The sequence below is a fragment of the Stomoxys calcitrans genome, chromosome 1 (assembly GCF_963082655.1).
Source record: "Stomoxys calcitrans chromosome 1, idStoCalc2.1, whole genome shotgun sequence".
Taxonomy (NCBI): Eukaryota; Metazoa; Arthropoda; class Insecta; order Diptera; family Muscidae; genus Stomoxys; species Stomoxys calcitrans.
Window position 1 is genome coordinate 68,817,754 of NC_081552.1, and position 13,048 is coordinate 68,830,801.

A 13,048-nucleotide genomic window follows, 5' to 3' on the forward strand; every position below is an offset into this window, starting at 1 on the left:
GTTACATTTGATTGTTCTATATACAACTTTTTACTTTTTTGACAGCAGATGCGATTTTTTGCCAAAATCATAAAATCCTGCTTTCTGCGCTTTTTGTTGTAGGGGTTAAGGAAATATAAATAATTTTTTTTTTTTAATTTTTAAAACTCTAAATATTTAAAAAATGTTGCGTTAATATTGCAAATTGCAAATTTTGTCCATGAACGTTCCACTAAGGAACAGAACTAACTTTTCACATACTAATAAGTGCGTTCCGATTCAAGTTTAAGCTCAATGATGCGTCAATATAAATTGTCCAAATTATGAACATATAAATAAAGTAGCTCAAAAATATGTAAAATTTCATCAAAAAAGGACAACAGAATCGAGAGTCAGGCGTAATGACTTAAATTTTTTCTTTAAAATATTTATGGAAATTTGTCTAAAGAAAAATTTTTAGGAAACTTTTATTTTAGACAGATAAGCTAATAACAAGTAAAAGCGTGCTAAGTTCGGCCGGCCCGAATATTGGGAACCCACCACCATGGATTCTGCTAAAAATTTATACAACATAAATTTAGTTTAAGAGCATAATTTTATTCTCAATACCAAACTTCAGTCAAACCAACAAAAATTAAAGCTTCTAGGATCCGAACAAGGATGATCGAGAGATCGGTTTACATGGGAGATATATGAGGTTATAGACTGATTTAAACCATATTTGGCACAGTTGTTGGAATTCGTAAAAGAACACAGCATGCAAAATTTCAGCCAAATCGGACAAAAATTGTGGCTTGCAAGAGCTCAATAAGTCAAATCGGGATATCGGTTTATATGGGAGCTATAACATGTCATAGACCGATTCGGGTCGTACTTGGCACAGATATTGGAAGTCATAGCAGAACACAATATACATCAATACAAAGTATCTGTGCAAAATTTCAAGCGGCTAGCTTCACTCGTTCGACCGCTATCGTGATTTCGACAGACGGATGGACGGACATTGGCTTTTAAAAATAATGTAGAGGTTAGGTTGCCTTAAGAGAGTTTTTTCCTCAAATTTGGTCCTTGAAAAATTTCTTCAAAATGTAGTCTTAAGAAAAAATGTTATTGAAATTTTTTTCAAAAAACATTGTCTTAAGAAAATTTTTTAAAGAAATTTTGTCTTTAAAAAATAACTTCGAGTAGGGTCCAGCCCGTGCTGAAGTTTTGTCTCTAGAGAATGCTACGCAGAAATTTTGTTCTTAAAAAAATTTCATTAAAATTTTGTTTTTACTAAGAATTTCATTACAATTTTGTCTTTTAGAAAAATAGTTTAAGGACGGCCCTGGCCTCAGTAAAATGTTATCTTTGTAGAATATAACATAATTGAAATTTTGTCGTTTTAAAAAACATTAGTAAATTTTTTTGATTTTGGCTATGTTCCTGCCATTAACCACTACTGTGATACAGGGTATTATAACTTGGTACATTTGTTTGTAACACCCAAAAGGAGCAGAACTAGATCCATTGATAATTATACCGATCGACTCAGAATCCCTCTCTGATTCGATTCAGCTATGGTCGTCTGTCTGTCTGTTAATTAAGTACAGGTCGCAATTTTCATCCAATCATCTCCAAATTTAGTACAGGCATTTTTAGGAAAAAATCGAGTCATATTTGGATGTAGCTTCCATATATATGTTCGTGCGATTTGGACTAATACTGCAATATTGTGTTAATTTCTTAATCGATTCTTTTGAAATTTGAGAGGAAGGATTTTCTTATGACTCTTTCATTGATTTCATAGAAATCGGTTTAGATTTGGATATAGCTCTAATATAAATATATATTGCCGATTTTCATTTCTAGAGCCACTCCAAGCGTATAATTTTTTCGACGATTTCCTCGACGCATGCACAACGCTTTCCTCGACTACTATATGAACACCTAAGAAGTTTGGTTGAAATGTTCGCCTGATTCTCGCGAAATATGGCATGAGGGAGTTTCATAGAAATCGATTGAGATTTATATATATATTTATATAAATATATATATATATATATATATATATATATATATATATATATATATATATATATATATATATATACAGGGTGGCTGATGAAAGCCGCTACCAAAAAAAAATGTAATAACTTTTTTTCTATTTAATAATAATAATTTAATAATTAATTTAATTAATTAATTAATTAATTTAATTAATAATAATTTAATAATTAATTTAATAATTTAATTTAACATGAATAAAAGAAAAATGTATTCCATACACCGAAAAAAAAATGTAGCAATATTCATCAGCCACCCTGTATATATATATATATATATATATACATATATATATATGTATATATATATATATATATATATATATATATATATATATATATATATACATATATATATATATATATATGTATATATATATATATATATATATATATATATATATATATATATATATATATATATATATATATATATATATATATATATATATATGTCCAGCGCCTTGTTTGGGGACAGTAAAAAATCGTACTTTTTACCGTATATTCCAATCCGTTAGGACTTTATACACCGATATATCTCATTTTTTCCCCATTTTACTTCACCCATTCCGAATTATAAAACTTTTTCTACACAACGCATTGTTTCGGGACACTTGTCAGTGCACCGCATCTTTTGGACCCATGTCCTCAAATCCGGCGTTATATGCAACAAAAATTTTATTGCCAGATTTTCCAAATTTTTTCAAGTTCTTTTACGCGGCGTATTCGGTGTCGTCTGCCGGCTTTGACTTTATCATTCACTTAGCAGTGACTACATTATTTTGTCATTAAAAATTAATGTTTGGTTTTGGTTTTGTGTCGCTGAGATTAATGAACATTTAAAAATTATAATTGAATAAAGCAAAAACGAAAATTATAATTTTTTAAATCGGCGCAAGTCGTGTCGTTGCGACAAGAAGTGCCTCATGAAGTTAATTTATAACATAGGCCAAACAAAATGCACACTGCTACTTTTTATTTCGTTGAATACATATTAGTTGGTAACAGCAAACGAAATATTTAACAAGTAAAAGCGTGCTAAGTTCGGCCGGGCCGAATCTTATATACCCTCCACCATGGATCGCATTTGTCGAGTTCTTTTCCCGGCATCTCTTCTTAGCCAAAAAAGGATATAAGAAAAGAGTTGCTCTGCTATTAAAACGATATCAAGATATGGTCCGGTTCGGACCACAATTAAATTATATGTTGGAGACCTGTGTAAAATTTCAGCCAATTCGTATAAGAATTGCGCCCATTGGGGCTCACGAAGTAAAATAGAGAGAACGATTTATATGGAATCTGTATCGGGCTATAGACCGATTCAGACCATAATAAAACGTTTGTTGATGGTCATGAGAGGATCCGTCGTACAAAATTTCAAAAATCAGGCATATCGGATAGGAATTGCGACCTCTAGGGGTCAAGAAGTCAAGATCCCAGATCGGTTTATATGGCAGCTGTATCAGGTTATAAGCCGATTTGAACCATACTTGGCACAGTTGTTGGATATCATAACAAAACACGTCGTGCAAAATTTCATTCCAATCGGATAAGAATTGCGATCTCTAGAGGCTCAAGAAGTCAAGACCCCATATCGGTTTATATGGCAGCTATATCAGGTTATGAACCGATTTGAACCATACTTGGCACACTTATTGGATATCATAACAAAATACTACGTGCAAAAATTCATTAAAATTGGATAAGAATTGCGCCCTCTAGAGGCTCAAGAATTCAAGACCCAAGATCGGTTTATATGACAGCTATATCAGGTTATGGACCGATTTGAACCATACTTGGCACAGTTGTTGAATGTCATAATAAAACACGTCGTGCAAAATTTCATCCCAATCGGATAGGAATTGCGCACTCTAGAGGCTCAAGAAGTCAAGACCCAAGATCGGTTTATATGGCAGCTATATCAGGTTATGGACCGATTTAAACCATACTTGGCACAGTTGTTGGATATCATAACGAAACACGTCGTGCAAAATTTCATTTCAATCTGATAAGAATTGCGCACTCTAGAGGCTCAAGAAGTCAAGACCCAAGATCGGTTTATATGGCAGCTATATCAGGTTATGGACCGATTTAAACCATACTTGGCACAGTTGTTGGATATCATAACAAAACACGTCGTGCAAAATTTCATCCCAATCGGATAAGAATTGCGCACTCTAGAGGCTCAAGAAATCAAGACCCAAGATCGGTTTATATGGCAGCTATATCAGGTTATGGACCGATTTGAACCATACTTGGCACAGTTGTTGGATGTCATAACAAAACACGTCGTGCAAAATTTCATCCCAATCGGATAAGAATTGCGCACTCTAGAGGCTCAAGAAGTCAAGACCCAAGATCGGTTTATATGGCAGCTATATCAAAACATGGACCGATATGGCCCATTTACAATACCAACCGACCTACACTAATAAGAAGTATTTGTGCAAAATTTCAAGCGGATAGCTTTACTCCTTCGGAAGTTAGCGTGCTTTCGACAGACAGACGGACGGACGGACGGACGGACGGACAGACGGACGGACATGGCTAGATCGACATAAAATTTCACGACGATCAAGAATATATATACTTTATGGGGTCTCAGACGAATATTTCGAGTAGTTACAATCAGAATGACGAAATTAGTATACCCCCCATCTTATGGTGGAGGGTATAATAAAATGAAATTCTAATCTACTTTATCTGGCCTACATTTTATCTTTATTAAAATGTTTGATCCGTACAGCTGAGATGAAACAATATACCCGCAATGGTGAAGAAGAAGCTCGTTATGATACTCAATTAAAAGAAGCCATTCCCAAAAACCAACAAACTCTTCATCATTTGTTTGTGGCCCAGTGCCTTCACCGATTTGGCTCTAAAGAACGATGGTGGTTGATCATCGGTGAAGAAGGACCCTTCACTTTACTCTATCAAATTATTCAGCAACAGCGAGGACATTTTTTTGTGGCCCAGTGCCTTCGCTGATTTGGCTCTAAAAACCGATGGTGGTTGTTCATCGGTGAAGAAGGACTCTTCTCTTTACTCTATCACTCAAATTTTGCAGCATTTCTCTAAAGAAATTTTATGGGATGGAATGCCTTGAACGGTTCTTGGGAGAGTATGCTTTTCGGGTTCGCAGGGCGGTGATTCATACGAAGCGATGAGGATCCCGTCTACTAGGACACTGAAGACTATTTTACATATCCGATCCATCGACATACAGATTATGTGTGAGACAGCCACTGACTCCCTGATATTTAACACGATATAGGAATGTGTGGATAGAGGAAGGTCTTACTATCGCGGATTAGGGAGTCGACGGTAGCAAAACTGGATGGAATGATTAAGATGACACTTGATGCCGACTGCGAAGCACAGATACCACTGACACAGTCTTGTATTGAAGAAACTTTGGTATTGCCATCTGGAAGTACATGCTACACGGACCCAGGAACTGAAATCTGTTTCCAACTACCTGACCATAATACGGTCCTGCAGAGGGAGATCCGGACGATCACAGAACGCATAAAGTTGGGTAGTGCTCAAGCGAGGACGTCATGTGTGAACATCTTTACTGCCGTCAATAAACTTGGTTAATCCGAGGCATTTTGGACGCTGCTTTTATAGAATAAAACAAGTAAGGAAGGGCTAAAGTCGGGCAAAGCCGACCTTTTGCTACCCTACACCACATTGGGCATGCTCTCTGAGTCGTGCGAGTTAAAATTTGCCTTGATTTGGAACAAAGAATATCGACCAAATTTGCATAAATGCAGTATTTTTAGAAATCGGATGAAAATATATATGGGAGCTATATATAATTCTGATCCGATTTTGGATCAAAATCAGTACACATAGTAAAACTTATAAAAGAATATGCAAAATTTTAAGAAAATCTGTCAAGGAATACGCTCAAAATGGCTCTAAAAGTAAAAATCGGGTAATAGATATATATGAGAGCTATATCTAGATCTGAACCGATTTACATAGAACTCAACAGCAATGTTGCAAATCATAAGAGAACCCTTCGTGCCAAATTTCGTGAGAATCGGTTAACAAATGATCATTTTATTGAATTTTTACTGCAAATCGGACGAACATATATATGGGAGCTATATGCAAATCTGAACGGATTTTGACATAAATCCTATCAGGTTGTGCTATTTGCAAAGGAAAGCCTTTTGCAAAATTTTGAGAAGATCGGTTAATAAATGCGCTGACAAAGGCTCTAAAAGTGAAAATCGGTCAATACATATATATGGGAGCTATATCTAAATCTGAACCGATTTATATGAAACTCACTTGTTATGTGAAAAGCCGTAATAGAATCCGTTGTGCCAAATTTTGTTGTAATTGGTTAAGAAATGACGATTTTATTGCATTTTTATCGCAAATCGGGCGAACATATGGGAGCTATATCAAAATCTGAACCGATTTTTTCCAACTTCAATAGGCTTCGTCTCTAGGACAAAAAGAAGCCTGTACCAAATTTGAAGACGATCGAATGAAAATTGCGACCTGTACTTTGTACACAAATTAACGTGGACAGACAGATGAACATAGCTAAATCGAACCAGGAAGTAATTCTTAGTCGAATGGTATATTTATCAATGGGTTTATCTCTCTTCCTTCTACAAACAAATGCACTAAGCCCTATACCAGTGGTGGTGTAGGGTATAAACACAGGTAAACGATGAACTCCCAGTGGCAGTGATCAATTGAAAAAAAATCTCCAGTAATTATTAGAAACAAGCTCTGAATCAGATGTCACACTGATGCAGAGCAAAGAAACTTTGAACAATCGATTTTACCCGTAATGAATTTTCGAACCTTTTCCAAAAGATGTGAATATGTGATATGTCAGTACATGAATTGGCCTATGAACATTCCATTTAGAATCAGCGGGGATACTTCTCTGATATCTATGAGTGCTGTCCGATACAAGTTTACGCTCAATGATAAGGGAACTTCTTTTTAATGCCAGCGTATTAAGTTAGGTAAATACATCAGAAGTGTCGCCAACACTATCGCACAAGAAGAAGAGGTTGTGTTTAATAGCATATCGGGGTAGCGGTGCTTAGACTGGCCTATATCACCTTATTGACCGATCATTTGAGCGAAATCTCAGCCAAATCAGTATCAAGAAGTCGAATACGGGAATCGGTTTATATGGGGGCTACATCTGTTTATAGACCGATTCGGGTCATAATTGACATGGATTTTAGAAATCATAACACAAGTTTTTGTGCCAAATTTTAGCCAAATCGTATTAAAATTGAACCTTCTAGGGGCTCAAGAAGTCTTATCCGGGAATTGGTCTATATGGCGGCTATATCTGTTTATAGACCGATTCGGATTATACTTAGCATGGATGTCATAACACAAGTCTTTGTTCCAAATTTCAGCCAAATCGTACAAAAAATTAAGGATTCTAGGGGCTCAAGAAGTCGAATCCGGGGATTGGTTTATATGGGAGCTATATCAAAATCTTAACCGATATGACCCATTTGCAGTTCCCAACGACTTACAGTAATAAGAAGTATCTGGGCAAACCTTTACGCGTTCGACCGCTATCGTGATTTCGACAGACGGACGGATCGACATAAAATGTTAAGACGATCCAGAATATATATACTTTATGGGGTCTTAGACAAATTTTTCGATGTGTTACAAACGGAATGACTAGGTTAGTACTCCCCATCCTATGGTGGTGGGTATAAAAAGACTGACCTTTTTTTGAAAAAAAAAACCCTTTTACGACTCTTTTTCCAAAAATTGTCAACGGTAACCCTGAACAGGACAAAGGATTACGAGATTTCTTATGCATAATCGGCGCGGCAAGTGATAGCATATAGAGAAAATGATAAGTCGTTGGGGCATTTCCTATTCCTAGATGGTGACACAATATCCTACATGAACAGACTTAGTGGCGTGGTATGGAGAAAAATTTATCAGCACGGAATTCCTTACTTGGATTTTTTTTTCAAGATTATTTAGAGCGTAGAAAAAGCCGATTACTGGCTTAGGTGTATGTCCATAGTGACTGCGCACAGCGGGAGTAAAGTAAAACTTTAACAGTTTATTATACTTCACCTACAATTTAAACATCACTATGATAATATTTTTTAAAACATTTTATAAGCATTCTACAAAAATAAAAAAATATAAAGGTTTACATAGTAAGAAGAAAATGCAATATTTGCTCTGGTACTCTGTTGTTGTTGTAGCAGTGTGTTGCACACTGAGGCGGCAGCCCTTGCCGATGGAGGAGTCCATCGGGTCAATCTGCCACGTACCGTGGTACTCGGGCATGGATATTCTTATTGTTTATGTCCTTCCTAAAATAGATTACTTTTCCCCTTCGAATGTTAGCAACCTTGACAATATTGGGCATCTTTCTCCAGCTCTATTTTTATCATAATTTAGACAGCAATATTGTCCTCTTTATTAACGCTGGCCCCAGGTTTTATTAATACTTTCTCCAAAGCTGATGATGAGTACTCCAGCGGCGTCCATTATATGTTTACTGGTGTTCTTAATACCCTTAGCACGTATGGCCGGTGAACCCATGAAAACAACACTTTCCTTTTGCCACTATTTAGCAAACTCCACCGACTCAGAGAGGAAATCATAACCGGAATGTATGGCCTTGGAGCCGGGTTTCTTGACAATTTCTATAATGCATTCAAATAAGATAAGGTAGAAATAGATTCGCCGGAATAGTATGCAAATATTTCTCACCGGCGTCTAGTATACGGCCACTGTGCGCACACTTAATTTGCGGGCGGTTTTTGTAACACGGCAGGCAAACTAACCACTGTTGGCAATAAGAATTTCATTGATTAGTCGAATTGTAGTAGCAGCTTTTCCCGAATTGTCTTTGATCAAAATCATTCTCTGTCACTGAGTTTGACATATAGTGTACTCGGTATTTTGTTGTTGGCCAACTGCCACTACCTGTAAATGGTTTTGACAAAGCCAAATATGTTGTTCTTTTTCGAACAATGATGAGTTTACACGGTACAACAACGTCTATTCACCGGTTCTACCAAAAGTGCGGTACTAACCTCTTTTTCCGCAAGATTTTTCGCTGGTTACTTTTTTAAATAAAAGATTTTAAAGCAAACAAACACGCTGATTGAAAAATTTAATACGACAAATGGATTTTGGAATAAATATGCAATTTTTTTGATTTATGGCCAGTACTAACCTCAGTTTTCACCGGTTAAAACCCATATTTTTCGCGATTACTTTTTTGAAAAACTACAAAAAAATATCAAATATCAAGAAAAACAATTTTATTAAAATTTTGCCATAAGTAATGAGGGAATGTTCTACTAAATGAAATCAGCGTGTTGTTTTGCTTTAAAATCTGTTATCTAAAAAAAGTAAAAAGAGGTTAGTTCCGCCCTTAAATCGAGCTTTATTTCATCGAACATACATATAGACACATGTCTATAAAAAAAAGTGCAATACATACGACAATACTTGGCGATTAGAGAGCGCTCTATTCGTATTTCACGTACATAAGACAAGTCTTATGCCCTGTTTACACTTAGAGCAAATCTAGATTTGCGACGAGCTTTCGCAAAACTCGTGTTTTGCGACGAGGTTTCCCATACATTTTGAGTGTGAGCAAATCTACTTATTTGAGGTGTTTTGCAGCAAACCTCGTTCGAAATTGAAATGCAACACTGCGTTTGTATTGAATACCGGTTATTATTGGTAGTTTTGGCCAGCACTTTTGTCAACATCTGACAATATCTTATTGAATTTATAAAATTTAGTGTTAAATTTAATGAAATCGTTTCACACATTTAACTGCAGACCACAATATATGTGTTAAACACAATAAAAATTCTGATCACCATAAAAATGCTTTCAAAAACATCCCTGTTGACAAATGCAAATCTCTTTAATCGTAGTGTAAACGGGTTTGGGAGATTATCTCAAATCAAGTAGATTTGGGTGATAGTATAAACATGATTTTATGATTACAGAAAGTGACATGTCGTATGACAAGCCGGCTTGTCTAATAGGTGCTTATTATATGAGATTCACTTTTCAAAAAAGCACACGTAATTTCTTTCGATTAGAGCGTACTCTATTTCTTTTGACAAAAACATAAAGAAATCAGCTGTTTTTGTTATCAGTCTAATGAAAGTGACTCCACACGTGGGTTTAGGTAGGTGATCTCGCGCGAACAGCTGAAAACAGCCGGCCAGTTTGACGGTACTAAGATGTCAGTTCTATGTTAACATTGTATGTGTTCGCGTACTCAAATTGGCATATTTTTACTGCAAATGTTTGCGAACCGACCAATTCACAGCAACGTTCTTTTTTTAGTGTTTCTCTTTCTCTCATTTTACCTGCACACGTGTTGAGAACAATTTCTTTTTTGAAGTGACATTTAGGTGACGAGAGAGCGGACTGCACAATATGATTTGTGGTTGTTGTATAAGTGAGACCACCTTTAATTTGTTACACCATGGTGACTCGAAATTAAATTGTTTTCACAAATTTATGGCTTAACCAGCTTTTTCACAACTTTAAAAATATATATGCATAAAAAAATCTGCTTTTGCTCAAACTTTTAGGTTTTGTCATACGAACAGACAGGTGTGATAGCAAAAATTATGAATCGTATGTGCATTCACAAATTTTGACTGACATTTTCAATTAAGTGTGAGTACAAAAAGTGACATGTCATAAGACATCTACATTAATAGCGGCTTAAAGCCGCTTTTACACGGAATGTAAATGTCTTATGACCTGTCACTTTTTGTACTCACATGTAATTGAAAATGTCTGTCAAAATTTGTGAATTTACATACGATTCATCATTTTTGCTATCACACCTGCATGTTATGTTCGTATGACATAACCTAAAAATTTGAGCACAAGCTGATTTTTTGATGCGTAAAAATTGTTAAAGCTGTGGAAAAGCTGGTTAATCCATGAAATTGCGAAAACAATTTAATTTTGAGTTACTTTCATTCGACTGGTAGCACAAGCCGCTGATTTCTTTATGTTTTTGTCAGAAGGAATAGGGGGCGCTCTAATCGAAAGAAATTACATGTGCTATTTTGAAAAGTGATTCTCATATATTAGTTTTGTTTGTATCACACGGCATGTACAACTCTGCATATGCTAAATTTGACATGTCGTAAGACAAATACATTCCGTGTAAATGAGCCTTTAGTTTGGCATATTTTACTATTTATACAAAAATTTACCCCCCTTAAGGCTCGATCAGACTATATGTGCTAGTCTTATGACATGTCACTTTTTATGTACCATTGGTACTTTTTTATGTGTGTCCAAATTTGTTAAATTACATACGATTCTTCATTTTTGCTATCATACTAGCATGTTATTTTTGTATGACATAACCTAAAACAGTGAGTAAAAGTTGATTTTTTTACGGCTACAAATTGTTTAAGTTGTGACAAAGCTGTGTATTTTAATTTGGAGTTGCTTTCATTCGACTGACAACAAAAACAACTGATTTCTTTATGTATTTGTCAGAAGGAATAGAGGGCCGCTCTAATCGAAAAAAATAACAGAGCTATTTTGAAAAGTGATTTTCATGTGTTAGTTTCATTCGTATCACACTATGTGGCAACTTTAACAAAGGCAAAATTTGACATCTCGTAGGACAAAAACATAAAGTGTGATGGCAACTTTAAAGCCGCTATTGAGGCCGAAACACAATGAGCGCGTTGAATTTTATTTTGAGTGTCGCGTTGCAAAAACAACTCTGCCCATAAATCCCAAAAAAACCACGCGGTAAAGTTAAAATATTTTCAACTTTGACGCTTGAAAGTGAGCGCCATCCAGTGCAGTGTTAAACTTTAACGTGTTGATTTGTTGGCATTTGTTTGCAGAGTTGTATTTTTGCAACGCGATACTCAAAATAAAACTCAACGCGCTCATTCTGTTTCGGCCTTTACACGGAATGTAGATGTCTAATGGCATGTCACTTTTTGTACTCAGATGTAATTGAAAATTTCTGTCAAAATTTGTGTCAATTCACAAATTTTGACAGACATTTTCAATAACATGTGAATACAAAAAGTGACATGCCATAAGACATCTACATTCCGTGTAATAGCGATTCATCATGTTTGCTATCACATCTGCATGTTATGTTCGTATGACATAACCTACAAATTGGAGCACAAGCTGATTATTTTATGCGTAAAAATTGTTAAAGTTGTGAAAAAGCTGGTTAAACTATAAAATTGCGAAAACAATTAAATTTTGAGTTACTTTCATCCGACTGATACCAAAAACCGCTGATTTCTTTATGTTTTTGTCAGGAGGAATAGGGCACGCTCTAAAGGTGGAGTTACATAGCATTCTATTTGCGCGCGTGCGTTTCAAAACCCCATCTCTGCAAACAAATGTCAAAAAAGCGACGTGCAAAAGTTAAAGTATTTTCAACTTTGACGCCTAAAAACACTACTTCAAGCATATCAAAACAGTATGACGCTCAAGTGGAATCGTCAAAGTTGAAAATACTTTAACTTTTGCGCGTCGCTTTTTTGACATTTGTTTGCAGAGATGGGGTTTTGAAACGCAAGCACGCAAATAAAATGCTATGTAACTCCACCTTAATTGAACGAAATTACATGTGCTATTTTGAAGATTCTCATATATTAGTTTTGTTTGTATCACACGGCATGTACAACTCTGCATACGCTAAATTTGACATGTCGTAAGACAAATACATGCCGTGTAATTAACATGCCGTTAATTAAGGAGAATGCTACCATGCGACACATACCCTAAAACCTTGTTTACATTGGCCAATAAATAAAAAAAAGCCATTAGAGCCATTAAATCCTGATTTAGTGATAAATGTAAACGGGGTTTATTGAGACCATACTTATGACCTTACATAATGATGTGCCATGTAAACTTCATGGCTTATCAATCGCTTATTCGTCAAAAACCGCAAGTACTCGTATATGTCAACCATTGCTTTGACATGCGTATAGCTGTAGGCAGTTATTAAGTAC

The 13,048-nt window shown here is 35.5% G+C and overlaps 1 long non-coding RNA gene across 4 annotated transcripts; it reads right to left on the reverse strand.

Moving 5' to 3' along the window:
* Nucleotides 1-8,140: 8,140 nt before the first annotated feature.
* On the reverse strand, nucleotides 8,141-9,494 carry LOC131994890 (uncharacterized). 4 transcript variants are annotated; one of them, XR_009396927.1, is made up of 3 exons: nucleotides 9,235-9,423; nucleotides 8,766-9,121; nucleotides 8,141-8,698 (listed from the first exon to the last, which is right to left on the reverse strand). It is a non-coding gene; the product is annotated as an uncharacterized LOC131994890 (long non-coding RNA). The 4 variants fall into 4 exon arrangements; XR_009396930.1 differs by lacking the exon at nucleotides 9,235-9,423 and having other exon boundaries at nucleotides 8,766-8,981; nucleotides 9,092-9,106; XR_009396928.1 differs by lacking the exon at nucleotides 9,235-9,423 and having other exon boundaries at nucleotides 8,766-9,016; nucleotides 9,092-9,106.
* Between the last annotated feature and the right edge of the window lie 3,554 nt (nucleotides 9,495-13,048).